We start from the raw sequence: 17,478 nt of genomic DNA, 5'->3' as shown, positions 1-17,478 counted from the left end.
AGACAGAAAAACTAACAGAAACAGCTATATAGAGACGTACAGTATAGTCTATTCTCTGCTTATCTCCGTCTCATTCATCCATCTTTACCTCTCTCCATCAGTCTCTGTTCCTCTATTATCAGGAGAGAGTCAGCACTTTTCTACTGGCATGATTTCCTCTTTTATGGTTTCAGAGGCTTTATCATGTACAGCTTCAATTGTCACTAAAAAGGCCTTTTCTTGTGAAATATTCCAAATCATCGCCTTCACTCTTTTCATTGCTTGAAGCTCATGCCCTGATATATTTGAAAAAGTCAAAACATTGAATGGTTTACAAGCGATTCCCTACGTCTTATGTCGTTTATCATCTGGAGGAATCCCACAATTCCGGCAAACCTGCTCCCCCTAAGAGTGGAATTACAAACAAACACCGAGGGCCATCATGGATACTGGAAAAGATCACAGGGATTATCTGCAAACACGGGAGTGCTAACAACCCAGGACAAAAGGAGCCTTAAATGAACTGGTTTACACCCAGTTGACTCACTGGAATGTAGAAAGACTAGACTGGTGGAGCTCGGGAGGAGAGTAGGGCCTCAAAACCGGCTCCACCTTCCTTTAGCTCCAAAGCAAACTGCTGCCAGTGGTTCAAAACTACATGTGTCAGAAGTTTGTGATTCTCTACATCCAGACATAATCAGACATACTATCCTGGTAAGGATATTCCTCCTGGTGCTTATTCAGGACGTGCATGGCACAGGTCTGCACCCAGCATGAGATGTCATTGCATTGCTAATTATAATGTCTGTGGAAACTGGGAGGAGGCAGGAGCAGCCGAAATGATGGACAACATGCAAACTCCAAACTGAAATCAAACTCAGTATCCTGGGTCTGTGAGCCATCATTGCTGATTAAGTCATCTGTACACCAATTACTTGGGTGGGGGGGGGGGGGGGGATTATTAATGAGGTGTGTGGAGGATGTCAGAATTCTTCCATTTCTTCTGTCAGCCTCTTTTTAGATCTGGAGTTTTTAAACAAGGTGACCTCAGGAAAAGGGAAGCAGATTTTTCTCTGGAGCAACCAGATTTGAAAACAAATCCCTCTCTTAATGTCCTGTAAATCTGTCTGCCAACAACAAGCTGAAAAGGATGCACACTATCCTCCCTGAAAGCCTTTCCTTTCCTGGCTGTCTTGACAGCTTTATTATATAATTACGAACGCATAGAAAATAAGAGGGCATAAAAAGCTCTTGGTTTAGCAGCTGGTGTGGGTTTTATGTGCCTGTTTGTTGTGCTTTGGGCTAACTTAACTGGCTAGAGGCTGCAGGGTGCACATCAGTATACACTGCTACACATAGGCACACACAGTTACACAGGGCACTCACACAAGTACACACAGGGAGCACACACAGATGCTGTACACATAGGTACAGTACATGCACTGGCACATGGGTACACACAAGTACACACTGGCAAATAGGGCACACAAAGGTATACACTGGCACAAAGGGACACACTCTGCCACACAGAACATACACACTGACACACACAAGTTTTCAGGATACACAGGTACACACTGGTATAAAGGGGCACACACAAGTACACAGGACACACATGAACACACAGGTACACACTGGTACAAAGGGGCACACTGGTATAAAGGGGCACACACATGTACTGTATACAGGGCACACATGACCAGAACACACAGGTACGCACTGGTACAAAAGGGCACACAAGTATACAGGGTACGCATGAAGACACAGGTACGCACTGGTACAAAGGGGCACACAAGTATACAGGGTACACATGAAGACACAGGTACGCACTGGTACGAAGGGGCACACGCTGACACTTAAGAGTCTCCATCACCTGTCTTCAGTCCCCCTGTCTGCAGAGTGTGCCAGTGATATATGGGCCTTTTTTATGGCTCAGAGCCTACATTCCGGAGACTCTGAGCACAGCCATGGTGAGAAATGAGCTGCACTGACAAGAGGAGAAAACAGGAGAGATGTCTAGTCAGCAAATCTCAAAATGACTTCTTGAAACTTCAGCACTGTAACAAAGATTTCTAGTTTGGTAAATCGCATTCATCAACTAACATCAAACAGCATTTAGCATTAGGTTTTTCTAACTGTTCTGTTGAAGTAAGGCAAGTTGAAGATCAGTTTAAAATAATACAATAACACTGTTCATTGTGTTTGGATTTCCCACACCTCAGGCTGAATGACTGACTTAAAAAAAATAAAAACAACTACATATAACAGAAAAATGCACAGGATAAGATGTAATGGGTACCAGAATTAGAAATGTCCCAGTGGATGGTATGTACCTAAAGGACTAAAGTTTTATAGTGGAATCAAAATTGATTCACGCCCTTGCACCACTACTTGAGATACAGTAATATATTGAAACTCTTCTTGTGTGTTTCTTCAGAGTTGCAAGTAGAATGCTCTTAGTGGTTTAGAAAGTTAAATGATTTAAAGAATCATAAAGCAGATGTATTGCTGCAGATGTATTGCTCTAAAATGACTATACTGTATATCTTCCACTGTTCCAGTCCCACTGTGACCTTCACCAGCATTGTAAATGGACAAATGGCTGGATGTTTCTCTCTCCTCTTTTAAACATTAGTTTTCCTCTTTCAAAAAGAAACAATACTCCAAACCCCTGTTACCAGCGTGCAGTCAGGATGAAAATGTGAATATGCTCCAAAAGAAGCTCAAAGATATTTCTGATGGAAATCTTGTGTGAAGGAAATAAAAAAAGGGAAATGGCGATAAAGGTGCTGCCCTTTTCCGATCTGTGATCACTTTGTCTTCTCCTGGTTTCCAAGAGGTTTGTCGACAAAGAATCAATTTCAACAGGCTGAAAGGAGACAGTTTGCACTGTATCCAGACCCAGGGGGTCACCAGGTCATTCATCTTTACAAGCCTTCAGCCGAACACTCTGCAGTCTGTCGGGTTCTCCGGCCAATCTTGTTGCACAGGCCCTGACAGGTCACTTGGGTGCCTGGGGGCTCAGCAAGCACACAGCTGTCGTGTTGTTATTCCCAGCATTCCTCTCAGCGACGCCAGGGTGTGGAGTTGAGCCTTGCTCCCCGTTGTCACAACCAAACCAGAGACTAAACCAATACCGGGACTCGGAAAGAGAAGCCTGCTTCGTCTGGCCTGTCTGTACACCCCTGCTTGCAGAGGACCCATTTCCCGTCCTCCAGGAGAACACAAACTTTTCAAGCACAAGACCTGAGCCCCCAGTGTCTATTGTTTCTATCGGTTTACTTTGGGTGCAGCTTGAACGCTTAGCAGGCTGGCAGCTCTGCCCTGCTGTACTTTGCAGGGAGGGGTTGTATGCAAATCCCGAATAGGTGTGCCATCAGTTACCGCAGGGCGCTGCTGCCGGCTCGCCAGGCATGCGGGGCAGGACATGGCAAGAGGGAGTATTTGATGTAACACCATGTTCTTGTCTGGACACTGCGCGTTCCTAGCTGCCGCCCAGCTTCTCAGCGGCGCTGGCCTAAATGCTACAGTATCCCAGTCACCTTACGACCGTGCCTGTACTTGTTCACACAGGGACTTCATTTCCTATTTCCTCTCCCTGCTTCCGCTCAGATTTCCGATCCCCTCACCCTGTTTCTAAGACATATTTAGGAAGGGAGGTAATTCAGTGCAGGGCTGAGACCAACAGGCCAGAATCAATCCTGCTTTCTTGGCATGAAGCAACCGGAGAGCACTACCCGCTGTGGGTGGGACCCCAGTCCATCACAGGACCTACCCCCAGCAATGCTCATTTATACAGCTGGGTGGGCTGGAGCAACAGAAGTAAGGCACCTCACTCAAGGCACAACAGCAGTTGTCTGCAGCAGGGGCTCGAACCCAGAGCCGCCCAGCTGGGGGTCCAGAGACTTGCCCACTCTGCTGCAGTTCCCCTACGACATATTTGTCTGCATTTAAATGATGTACTAGTCAGGAGTACAATAAGATTTTAATTTGCAATATTTTTATCCATCTCCCGCGGTTACAAGGAATGATATGGACACACTGGCAATAGTCAGGTGTGCAATGTTTTTACCGGCACTCCAGTAGGTCGATCAAGTAAAAACAGGTTTTCCTGGAAAGAGGGTAGGCTGTATTACAGGAATCCAAGGCTCTGAATGTTTTTACAAGGATAATGTTTTTGCAAGTCTGCTCCTAGGCCAAGAGGTGCTTGACTGATTTATTCATTGTGATGAATCTGTAACAGAGGCCACTGAGATGAATTTGGGAAACCATGCTCCTTCTTGTGGGCTGAGCAGGTCACAGGGGCGGGACTTCGGAAATTCTTCCGGTTACCACCCTGAGCCGCCAGTGGGCTTCCGCTGCCCTGAGCTTCTGACGCCGTCCGTCTCCCCTGCACGGGGAAGAAAGAAAGGGATTTCACCACTTCTCTGTAGCCTGCAGTTCAGGTAAGGTTTTGTTAATGACGCGTGATGAGTGGAGCATGGATCTGTAATGATTTAGGAGGCAAACGAGCCACTGAAGCTTGAGTGGAGGTGACCTGAGGAACAGCACAGTGACGGAAGAGCCCTTTGCTCCTCAGGCTAGCGGCCTCCTCAGCCTCCTCACGTCCGAGACGAGCAGAGCTTTCGTTTCTGAGAAGCACAGGGTTTAATGCAAAAGGAAATTAGGCACAACCTGCGGTTGTCTAAAGCCACATCTGTTCCAGGTTCTCGCCTCGCCTCTCAGTACACCACAGTCCCAGGTGCTGGGGGGGGTTAAAGAGAAGAGGGAACTGTTTAATGAAGATGGAACCCGACCAACAGCGATCCGGCAGATTCCGTTGCTATTACACAACGCAGGCCGTTGAATAAATAGAAACAAGTCTGGCCTGGTGACAGGGAGGAACTTCAAGCTGGCACGATCCACAAGGCAAAAGAAAAGCAAAGCATTTGTTTTTTATGAATAATAGTAGTCGATGCGCAGTTGAAAGCTGCACCCGTACCGTGACCAGGAAATTGATTTTTTTTTTTACACATGATAAAATTCTCATTTCTAAAAAATTAAAGGCTCCTGATGAAATCTTGTGCCATTACCACACGGCTGCTCTTCGTATGAACTGCTCTTTGCAGTGTCGCCAAAGCTCACAGAGAACTCATGGTCATTGATTTGATTTTAGCTGTACATGGAAACCCGGGGTTTATTTGCACCGGTTAATGCAATTCTGTCCATTTCATTGAGCCAGGAGGTGGGAGAAATTTGCATTGGAAAGGACTCTTGAGAAAGACTTTGTCCTGTGCGATCTATCTGATTGAATTAAAAAGACGACCTCGAGGTGCACTTTAATTATTTTTATTTTTCATTTCCTTTCGGACTGTAAGTTGCATGATAAAGCTATGCCAGCCACCTGATAAATAACATGAGATTCCTTCCAAAGTTGACTAGCTACAGTATGCAACTTACAGGTTTCTTGCTTCTGTACCACATGTCCCAGGAGCAACCAATTTTGGGCCGGAAGAGCTCCTGGAGAAAATTAACAACCTGAAACTCACATGACACATTTTGCAAGACTTTGTATTTACTGTGACTAACCTAAGGGGCCTCATGTTTTACCATGCTTTTCTATCCTGCACCATGACGTACTGTAACCCTACTGTACTTGATTTCTCTTTGTATTTGTAACAGGACACAACATTTCAATGCTACAAAGACAGCAGCATCACCACTGTTTTGCAGATGCCGTGAGATCTCAGAAGTCAAGCAGAGTTGGGCCTGTTTAGTCCTGGGATGGGAGACTACTTAGGAAAACCAGATGGATGCTGGGAGTTTTTTGTCAATCAGATGGTGCTCTTTCGTGAATTCCACTCCAGTGCTCCACTATACTGTAGTAACTGAAGATGCTGTGCTACCATTCTTCATATGAGACGTTAATCTGAGGTCCTGTCTAGTTGGTCATTGCAACCTCCACTGGCAATGTCAATAAGAGTAGGATGCCCTGGCTAAATTCCAGCCTTGGTTTGTACACTCTGGGCTTCTTAAAGTCTCCTTTAATTCAACTGGTGAAGTAGTTTCTCTCTCCTCCCCTGATCTGTGTGTCGTGGGGCTGCAGGAGGACTGAACCCCACTCTGGTCTTGTACAGTTTCTCTCTCCTCCCCTGATCTGTGTGTCGTGGGGCTGCAGGAGGACTGAGCCCCACTCTGGTCTTGTACAGTTTCTCTCTCCTCCCCTGATCTGTGTGTTGTTCTCTCACCAAAGTAGTTTTGTTCCCCCACAAACACCTCAGAAGAACATTTGATGGGGAGAGAGAGGGGCAAACAGTTCCTCAAGCAAAATCAGGCAAGGAAAAAATAATCAACTCTCTCGCTCTTAAAAAAAACATGCACCAAGTGTATCTTATCAGCAAAATATTTCACATAACTGACAGATGAAACCACATATACATTTTAGTAGTATACACAGACTATACAGAGTATCCCCCTTAATGTAGACATCGTGTCTCAGAAGCAGAAAGCTTCATTTACAGTTACTTGGGCTACTGAGCTTGAACTTCCATTTCTTAAAATAAAGAATGATGTTTTTCAGGAAACACCTATTAAGCAAGATATTTTTTCAAGAATGATATCAGCCTTCAGCAATTTCACAACACACACAAGTTCCCCCTCTAGTCTAAACTCAATCTGTGGTCCTATTGTACATTCCTTCTCTTTCATCTGGACATTCTTCTGCGCTTAAGTGACAGTCTGCTATCCTCTTTTGCCCGTACAGGGAACTGCTTATCTCTCTTTCTCACTGGGGAAGAAGACTGTACTGTGTAGAAAACTCACTGTTTTTCAAGTGATGGATCATCCCCGCAAGCTGTGAGGAGCCTGTGTTCTGTTATCAGGCTTTAAACTGTCTAAAGTTCAAACTGACAGCCGCGACTGAAATTTCTCTTCTTTCCTTTCTGGTTCAGACAGATTTTGGATATCAGTTCATCTGAAGTGCATTTAAACCTAAGAACAGGAGGCACATATTTGCACAAAGAGCCATATTGCCAGCAGCCATATCGCCCTGCAATTCACAACTGGCAGCCCTCTGAAGCCCAGCAGGTGGGAACCGGGCCAGTACCTGGATTCCTAGGAAAGCTCAGGTTCCTGCTGGAAGAGGTGTCAGTGGGACCAGTAGGGGGTGCTCACCCTGCCGTCTGTGTGGGTCCTAATGCCCCAGTATAGTGACAGGGATACTATACTGTAAAAAGGCACTGTCCTTCAGATGAGATGTTAAACCAAGGTCCTGACTCTCTATGGTCATTAAAAATTGCAGGGTGTTTCTCGAAAAGACGGGGGGTGTTACCCCCAGCCACCTTGGCCTTTACCAGTCGTGGCCTCCTAATAATCCCCATCTCTAAACTGGCTTCATCACTCTGTTCCCATCCCCACTGAGAGCTGGTGTGTGGTGAGCGTACTGGTGCTCTATCGCCTTATCCAGGTGGGGCTGCACACTGGTGTCGGTGGAAGGGATCTCCATTACCTGTAAAGTCCTTTGAGTTTAGTGTCCAGAAAAGAGTTATACTGTATAAGTGTAAAGAATTAAAGAGCTGTGGTAGTGTGGAACAAGCCGGCCATGTTTTTTAAATTGATTCCTTAGCTTCTTTCAAAAAAAGGGGTTGGATCAGTTAACTAGAACACAGGCTAGAAAAGCTGAAGGCCTCTTCTTGTTTCTAACTGTTCCTATAATCTTAAAAAGCATTTTCCCTCCTTCTTGAAAGGAAGTACAGAGCACAGGTGGGTTAAACATACAGACATACTGTACATAGCAAGGAAAACTGTTTACATTGTGTTAGGGCTTTTACATAAAACTGTGTCTAAAGGTTTGACTTGATTTGGGGTTATTTAGCACACCCAGTAGTACTGAGGCAGTAAAATAGCAATAAATGTGATTGATTACAATACTCATTTGTTGTGCTATCAGTTGTGCCTCTCAATGTACATGTGATTAGGATGGATCTTTAATGAAGAAACCAACAAATCAGTTCAAAATACAGGGTTGCATTGAGTCTGAGCCTATCCTATCAGACAGTGGGGACATAACTAGATTTGCGTGGAATTCATCAGCACAAACTCATAACTAGATTTGCGTGGATTTCATCAGCACAAACTCACCTTCCTTCTTGTGTCACCTATTAAGTTAGATTACAGACCCCAATTTTTTTCTGAGTTGAAGAGTTTCACCAGTTCTGTTACAACTTGCAGTAAGAAAAATGCGTCAGCCTGTAAATCTGTGCCCGTTCTTCAGACTGTCTTGAGTAACGGCTCGCTCTCCTCAGGGGTCTGTGGATGATACTATCCATTAGGGGAATACTGTATATCTGTTCCTTCTGCTGACTTCTGCTCCTTTCATGCTGTGGAAGAGGTATCCCAGGGCAGCTGGAGACCTGGCCTTGCTATTGACCCTGAGGGTGCTGTTCTATGCCATAAGCATCTTTACATTTCCCTCCTCTTGTTTGTGCAGGCTGGTGGTTCTTTGGATCAGCGTGGATAGTACAGTGTACTTTTCTGGACAGGCGGGCCTCCTCATTTGCAGGAGCTCATTTTTCCATACAGTTCTGGGCGGATTTCTGTTTCACCGATGGCAGGTTTGAGGTTCCCTGGCCAGTGCCCTGTCTGCTGGGACTGAAGCCTACAGCGGCTGGGATCCTTCCCGGTGTTGTTCCAAATCACCTTCAACACCCCGATTCCTTCACACCCGAACTGGACCGCTGACTGCGAGGGCGTTTGAGCGTCTGATGGCAGTGGGAGACAAGCTGGCCGATGGACACAGGTGTGCTTGTAGATTCTGTGAAGCTGCGCTGAGATGCTGAAGCATGCATGGGGTTATACAGTCACAAGATAAACATGAGTTTATTGCTACTGTCCAGCAGCATTTATGGGTAAAAATGTAGTATGCATGTGTAATGTACAACGTGTGATTTCCAGATTCATGTGTGACCACACGCATGGATTTCTGTGCTTTAGTGCATATGTGTTGTCAAGAATGAGATGGAGGGAGAAAAGGAGGAGGAGGAAGCTGATGAATAGATTTTTTTACCTGTACTGTTTTTGATTCATATTTTCAATTTGTTTGGCTGGGACCAAGTCTGGATTATCTTAGTCTCCTGACGGAACAAGAAAAATGACCGTGTGAGTTATAAACCAAAGCACTGTGCAAAATACACTTGCACGAGCAGACCTTAGCAGCCGGCCCTGTCTGTACACGCCAGAGGACTGCACCGGTCGGTCACATGAGCTCGCGGGCTGCGCAACACCTTTCCCTCTGCCTGTTTTTTTTACTCTTTTCTTTAGATATTTCTCCTCGTTGCATGGCCTGAACTTTTTTTTTTTGTCTCAAACAGGCATAAACAATTCAGAAAGGACATGTGAAGCACATTTACTCCAGACTGTTTATAGAATTGTTTCCGAACATTATCCAGGTGGTGCTTCCTTTCTCCAGGAGCCGGTTGCCAATGTTCCTTGAGGAGATGTAGAAATACACTAGTTTTCCTAAACAAAAGGCAAAAATAGAACTAAAGAAAATAACTGTACAGAAACACACCTATTGCCAGTAATATATGTTATTTAGGTCAGTGTCAGTGTCAGTGTCTGTGTTGAGAAGTCATTCCTGATCGTTATGAGCTATTCGATACCTGAGACTTCTTTCTTCCTCCTCTGTCTTCACTGGGTGATGTGGCTGTCTTACAGCAGCTTTTCTACCTGGTAGAAATATAACGGTCAGGATGGCTTCCTCTACATCAACACCATACAACACAATACCACTGGACACAGGACTGCATGTGCTATACTGTGCCTTAAAGAAAACAATTCATATCACATTATTTGAATGGAGCTAAAAAACACTGTTATATGTCCTTCCTAAACACCACACAACACATCATTGCAACTGCATAATCATTAACACCTGATTGTGCAAATGGCATTATGGGCACATGAGTACGCATGACTGTTCAAGGCTTATTCATGTTCTAATGAGATGTATTTTCAGGTGAAAGCTAACCTGGGGACTTTGAGAGTCATAGTACATGTATACTGGCTTATGTCAAATTGTTTTGTCCTACTGTATACTGTATGCATTTATACACATTGTCACCTCTTGTTGTGTTACAATTAAAACATTGACGATTTTTTATGATAAATTTCCCGTTAAATTTATCATAAAGTCTCCATTACGCCGAAAAGGAAGTGTCCATCAACTTCATGCACGAGTAATTTTTAAAAAGCCCACAAACCAATAATGTTTAGCTGAACTTTCAGGGAGGTGCTTCCATGGCGACAGCGTTCATATTAACGTTGCTATCTTGCGCATTACATCATTGAACAGATAAAAGTGCTTACGCGTATCTCCTCTGGGCAGAATCCTGGAGAGCTGCATACTGTACGTGTTGACACAGTTTAATGATGTGAACCCTTCACCCACATCCATTTGTGAAGTGTCAAAAGAGACAAACAACACATGCGCAGCACTTTACAATGGGAAACACGGAAAACTCCCAGCTCATCTTCCAGGAATTATGTTGATCTGTCACAGGCTGTTTGAAACAAGGTTACAAGATCAACGGTTCTCCTAGGGCAGGATAAAAAGCAAGATTGTATCAAAAAAACTCCCCTCCGCCTCTGCTGGAACTTCATGAATATGACGAGCAGTGCCTCCTTATGAAGAGACTTCAATCGTTTTGATAGACTGGACCTATTTGATCTACTTTAAAATAACAATTTCAAACGGGCCTTGTCCATGAGTTATACAGTACAGTACATCTTTGTTAAGGCTGGCCGATGAGACAATCTAACGGCAAGATTGAAGGTCCAGTGACAGCCTGACAGGGAATGGTGTGCTCCTGTTTTTCCTTTAGATATCATCTGTAACTTTTTCCCCACCCAAAATCACCATAAATGACTGATTCTCAGGGCAGGACAGATGGTATGTATTATGCAAAAATTCAGTTTCTCAGCCTTATAGGTGCATGAAAAGAAAACAAATAACAATTACACCACCTCCTAACTTGAAATGTTTAGGTCTGGAAGCCTAGCTGGGGAGATTAACAGGTTGCCTCAAAAGAAGGATTTATCTTGTTCCCTGCTGGCAGCAGTAAGTAGGACTGATATGGACCCTGAATCTGTGCCAAACTGGAGAAGTTATTCTCAAAAGCCACAGGCTGCAAGCTGGGCAAGTTTCATCTTTCTTAAATACACTAAGAAGAAATATATTCATCATGCCCAGCAGTTAACACTATGTTCTCAAAGTATTTAAGTAGGTATTGTGTGTTAACCAGAGTTAAATGGTTATCCAGCGTGGAGGAAATGATGTGAGCAGTGAGGATATACAGTGTATGCAGGCATCCACCTACATATTTGGTCAAAAAAGTGCAACAAAAAGAACAGCGTAGCCAAACTCACTCCCTGTTTGACAGCCCTTCCTTTCAAAAGGCACAGAAACTCAAAGCACCTCTTGCTTTCAAGTATACATTCACAAGATATGGTGTAAACATGGACTGGTTTTAGGGAAGTGAATTTAAGAAATAAAAGTGCAATGTATAACAGAATTTGTGGAAATGCATCTGCAAAATTAAGAACTTAATAAATGTATAATCCATTCAAAATTTTTATGATGATGACAACAACTTCTATTCCTCATTTAAACTACCCAATCAGTTAATCTATCCACCAAAGACAGCTTACTGGTGTCTTAGGATAGCATTGCTACAATGCTCACCACGAATAAGAAGCTTGCTGATAATGGACAGATGGATTCACATGGCCAGACTTTTAATATTTAATGAAGTGCTTGAAGAATGACGGGACAAACATCAATATTCTCTCTCCTGTTCAAATAGGTTTAGCAACGGGACTTCAGACCCTCTTTTCCCAGAGTCCTTTGCGCAGGCACACTGCCATCACCTAGAAAGAAATGGCTGTGAATAACTGATATTGTTACATCACTATGCCATTAGGAATACACAGCACAGCAATGGAATCCTAACAGCAACCTCTACCATCAAGTGCCGGGAAAGAAAATTGCTGAGTCTCCTGTGAACTCTTCTACGTTCATAAGTGAAGGAGAACTTAGATGCTGCAAACAAAAAGGCCTTTAATAGACACCCCACAAAAAATTTGATATGCAAAGTCAGTACGTTATCACATAAGACTTTTTTGTGATGTTCTTGTTAACAACCTTTTTTATTTTGCAAAGGCAACTCCTTAAAATATTTCCTGGTTGTTAATACTGCACAGGCTTTTATGGGGTTTTTGCCCCCAAAGCTTGGGTTATCCCCTCGTGCATTGCTAACACTTTGAGGTGTTAATTATTTCTCTTTGAAGCGAGGGACGCAGCAGACAAACGGTTCTTTTTACTGTGTGAAAGGGAGTCTAGCCGAATGCCTGTTGTTCTCCAGGTCTCATTTTTCTCCTAGCGGTCAGTGACATTGAGGTGGGGAGCATCGCTGTTGTTCAGTGGATGAAGGCCTTGTCACACACAGAGGAAGGAAAAGGTGTGGAGTGAAGTTTAGCAAGGGTGACTGTTCTATAGATCCTGGGATGTTAGCCACCAAACTCTGTCCTCAACGTGACACTCTTATCTTTGTAAATCGGCTCCGCTCATATTTACAGGCTTTCACACTCCAAAATGTTCAAATGTTCATGTTTTGTGTGCATGTTAATTAGAAAATCACATTTTCCTCTGGTCTACATAAATTTCAGGTAATTATCAAAAATCTGGGAGTGGACAAACAGTTGCTTCTCTCTTCCTTATTCGGTTTGGTAGTTAACACGCAGATAACGGGTCGCCGGTTTTTACTCTGAAGGTGGCTGTTTGGGAAACATTCAGGGTTTTTTTTGCACAGTAAAAATGATGTTTAAATGAGTGGCATCAATTGATCAAAGATTTAACACTCAGTTCACATTCTGTTTTAGACTAAGGGTAAGAAACCCTGCCTGTCTCCAAGTGTTTGTAAAGGTTCCCAATGGAGGAAGGATATTGGGAAAATAATATGCTCTGGAACATACAGTGCTTTGTTAAAGTATTCACCCCCCCCCCAGCAATGATATCCCATTTTGCTGAATTTCGAACTAAATTACCTGCCCTTGGGTGAGCGACTTTACTGGTTGAGGCACTCTGTAGGCCCGAAGTCCGAGATCTTGATGTATGACCTGAAATTTGGAGGAGGTGATGAGGTACTGAGCCATAGTGTGCATTGAAATTAAAGGAATTCCCCCTTGAAGTGTACAGTTACTCGAACGAAGCACAGAATGGCAACAGAGGGGAAACGGAGAGCAGTCGAATCCAGTCTTCTAAAGACCCTCACGGCCAGTGCTGCCTTGGGGATTAAATGTAGTTTTGTGATGCTTCCTCGCCCCCGAGTTTGGCTTACTGCTGTTAACCAAGTCACAGAGTGGTGAGATGCACAATTGACTGAAGCATCACAAAATCTTTGCAAGCACAGAGTAATACATCATCGGTTACAGATTGTTTCGAGCGTTAATTGATTTGGAAATTCCTTTTGCCAGGGGATTTCTTCTGCCGTCTGACATTTAACACAAATCAGAGGACCTTTGGGTGCTACCTGGGGATAAAAACTGGACCAAGCAGAATTAGAAACTCTAGATGTAGATGCTGGGCTGAAGGAAAATGTCATTGATTAATTATAGAATTCTCGTGATCATTTTCTCCTGATTGATAATCGGGAATATAGGAGGCACCTCTGGTTTCTTCAGCAGAAAAAAGAAAACGCTCCTACTGCGATTGAGCTGTAGATGCGTTCAGTGACTGTGACGGAGTGTGCTTAGTGTTGTAGTGGCATTCTCTTTCATTCATGCCCAGTGGCATGTCTAAAGGCCATTTGTCGAACCTGTTACAATAAGTGCTTGTCTTTATTGAGAAAGGCAATATATTTGCTGAGTGCCAGCCTGGCCCAGCTGCGCTCTTAGAGAGGGAGAGTAGCTGGACAGCAGCAGGTGGGAGGACTTCAAAGTAAAACTCGGGAGAGAGAGATAAATTTAACCCGTATTTTTTCAGAAATGTGCATGTCTTGAACAGATCTCATAAATGAAATTGGATTGTATTTGAGTAGCCCCCAAGACAAAGGATAGAAATGGAAAAGTACAGTATGCACTAGAACACCCTGCTCTTTGCAAAAGTATTCACCGCCTTCCAATGATGTCACAGGTTGTTGATTTTTGTGTACACACATCGTGTTTACTATTTACGTGTTTTACTGTAAATGAATTATGGTAGATCAGAACTTGATTGAACGCTCAGTCTCAACACCAGTATACTAGGGGTTTTATATGTTACGGGTGAGTGTAGTTTTTGCAACTCCCTCCCCTACCTTGACACCCTGTTTCTTTTTCAGTTGTCATGGATGACACGCCTGATTTATTTCAAATTAAAAAGGAGGCATACTATACTGTAAATCAATGAAACAGTAGCTACTGTAATTCTTTTGTCTGGGGCCTCAGGTTTGATTGGTTGTCATTTTTTTGCGTGAATGAGGGGGCCGTGTGCCCCCTGGGTGGTCTGCCTTTCGACTGGACTTGCCCCCTGCACTGTCTTTGCTCTGTGGGCAGCTGCAGGTGGAACAAACAAGACTTGAAAGAGGAGCCACAGTCCCAGTTACGCAGACAGGCTATTAAATCTCGGTAAGAAATAAATTCATTGACAGTATCGCGACTCTTTACAAATTCCAAATCACAAAATCACGAACTTTGTGAAAGTACTGTATACTGTCCGTGTTGTCGAGAGTTTGCGAGAATTGTGATGTGATGTAATGACTAATGTGACATGATGTACCAGTGAATAAATACACGTTCTACAGCAGACCACAGAAATGTTCCAAAGTGATCTGCATGCAGATTTAACAAGCAAGTTAAGTTCGGCAAAACTGTCTTGAATCTGTTCCGTCTGGATTAAAGAGACGTGTATATTCACAAGCCTACTTGTTTACAATGTGATAAGGCCGCTTCACCTCACTGGAATTTTTTTTGCTTTGTTCTGAATCACAGAATATGGCGCTGCGCAGACCTGGAATTTTAATCTATTTTGTGATGTACTGTAAGTTGGACGTTTTACAAGTAACTGTGTACATTTTACTTTGATTGTGGTTTGAAATGCACTCATCCGTGCCGGTTCTTATATTGCTGTTCTCCTTTGAACTGCTGGCGCAAAAACAATCAGCACTGTTGTGTAACTAAATGCGGAAGAGCAGTTAACCTAGAGGGGCAGGGGCTTTCAGGAAGAGTAAGGCTTGCAGGGCAAGCCCAGGGTTTTTTTGTCCTTGGTGTTTCCGTTCCTTGACAAATGAGCCCCGTCTCGTTTTGCTCACACCCTTTGCTGCCCTGCGTTGCAGAGTGACGCGAAGGTGAAGTTTTATGACTTCATCAGGGTCCTTGCTGTTGTCTAGGTGAAGGTCAGCCCAGCAACCTTTCCGCTCGGATCATCGGAGGGGCGGGCCGGGGACGAGCAAGATGTCTGTTCCTGGTGTAAACTGTTGCCGTCGTTCATAATCTGTACCAGTTCTTTTCCGAGAACGACACCGGCTGGTGGTGAACTGCCTTCTGGGCAGTGTGGAGGGAGAGGGGGGGTTGGCCTGTTGCATGGCTCTTTGGCTTTCGTCTACAGAAATGATTAACTTTTTAAGTGGGACGAGTGGGTGCCCATTACTGGAGCACTGGACCAGAGTGCTCCCCAGAAAGTTCAATTTGGGCACGCTTTTGCACGGTTGGCAGGGGCAGTGCCACATTTGTGTGGGAGAGAGGCTGAGGGAGGTCCACAGAGAAAATCAAGGGTCACTCATTTTTACCTTCACTGCGGAGTCCACTTTGTTGCAGGTTTTACACTTTCCGGAACAGAGGGAATTTCCCATTTTCTGAGTAGAGCTAAAAGATGTGTGCAGTTAATGACAATGTCTTAAAAGGGGGACTTTTTCCTAACAATCAGAGAAGGACCTCCCATTCCTAATGGAAATTACACTCATTTGTAGTAGTAATCAGTGACTGGTTTCTAATGATATCAAGTTGCATCTATTGGTCTAAACTGGCTTAAAATGCTTAACAGTTAACTTCTACTGGCAATTTGGAGAACACAAACTGTTTTTTTATAAACGATGCTCTTTAAAGTATAAACTGGTTTCTACCGGGCTTTTAAACCTTATGCACAGGACAGTACTGGTCACCAGTAGATACCAGCTGGAATTTCTAGCAGGGATAAGGAAAACCCTACAAGTCTTATTGCCGAACTCCTCTGCCTGTTTCTCTGCTACGTAGAGGCATCACTCTGCACATGCCATTGATCTGAACACCCCCACATGTGTTCCTGTCCTTTACCTCCCTGGAGAACCCTTCCCCCCGCATTCCCAACAGTGGGCTTTTCCTGCAGAGTGAGACCTCTGCAGAGTGCAGTATGGCTGTAAGTGTATGGGGAGCAAGAGGGTGAATAAGGTACTGTACAGTGAAGAAATGAGATTGTAATCTTCTTACACCTTGAATATACAGTGTGCAATAGTCATGGAAGTTACATTTCAGGAGGAGTTACTAAGAGCACTTCACAAGGCTTCAACGGTGCTTCTTGTGGTTCTACCGTACTGGAAAAAGCCTCACACGATACTGCAGGAGTTTCCAAAACACGTGTGAACTCATTTATTTTTAGCAAGATCCACCTACTGTACAAGGTCCTACTGTACAAGAGGACTTTAGGAAGCAAACATAAATGATTCTCCAGCACGTTCGGTTGTAAATGATTAATGCTCAATTGGTACAGAAAGGAAAACCCGAATCTGGCTAACTGGCATGTGTAAAGAAAGAGCACATGGCTGGGTACGTTTATCTTCAGATACACATTTAACATTTTAAATGGCCACGTGTGCTTCTCGAAACACATTTCAAATGGGCACAGTGCTTCTAGAAACACATTTCAAATGAGTGTCTGTGATTCTAGAACCACATTACAAATGAGTGTGTGTGATTCTAGAAACAGTGATCGAAACGAAAAGGAAAATGAGAAGGCAAGTTCAGATTACGTTTGAGCCGTCTCGGATGACCCATGTGATTTTTCAGGTATAATTTCACTTTGTGGTAAACGCGCCACAGGAACATCAGTTTCTACCCATGTCTGGAAATGGCTCTTCTCTGACTGGCTGGACGTCAGTGGTTGCCCTCCAACAGGCCAGAACTGTGTTTTCCCACTGTGGCAGCTGGGAAACTGCTTCTCCTCTTTGCTATACAGCTGGCAGTCTTGCAGAGTAGTGATGCTCCATTTGCCCTCCCATATCTGACTGAAACCTCTGCAGGATCCCAGATCCCTTTCTAGTGTTCCAGCCTTCAGGATCCTGGTGCACCCCCAGAAGCTCCCCAGTCCCCACTGCGCAGCCTGCAGGATCCTGCCGACATCAACTGAAAGCACGAAACTGCAACAGGAAGAGACGCATCTCGAGGTGAAGAACCTACCTCCAGCCGGCCTTTTACAGCACACATCACACACAGACTTCCAGTGGGGGTGCACTC

The 17,478-nt window shown here is 44.1% G+C and overlaps 1 long non-coding RNA gene across 3 annotated transcripts; it reads left to right on the top strand.

Moving 5' to 3' along the window:
- Positions 1 to 2,251: 2,251 nt before the first annotated feature.
- LOC148650387 (uncharacterized) lies at positions 2,252 to 10,124 on the top strand. Of its 3 annotated transcripts, none has more exons than XR_015926102.1 (3): positions 2,273 to 4,424; positions 4,685 to 7,044; positions 8,447 to 10,124. It is a non-coding gene; the product is annotated as an uncharacterized LOC148650387 (long non-coding RNA). The 3 variants fall into 3 exon arrangements; XR_015926101.1 differs by having other exon boundaries at positions 2,274 to 4,424; positions 4,685 to 6,292; positions 6,722 to 10,124; XR_015926100.1 differs by having other exon boundaries at positions 2,252 to 4,424; positions 4,685 to 10,124.
- Positions 10,125 to 17,478: the final 7,354 nt, after the last annotated feature.

The sequence above is a fragment of the Lepisosteus platostomus genome, chromosome 13 (assembly GCF_059453375.1).
Source record: "Lepisosteus platostomus isolate fLepPlt1 chromosome 13, fLepPlt1.hap1, whole genome shotgun sequence".
In the NCBI taxonomy this organism is placed as follows: Eukaryota; Metazoa; Chordata; class Actinopteri; order Semionotiformes; family Lepisosteidae; genus Lepisosteus; species Lepisosteus platostomus.
Note: the sequence above shows the minus strand (reverse complement) of the source record. Positions and strands in the feature narration are given on the sequence as shown.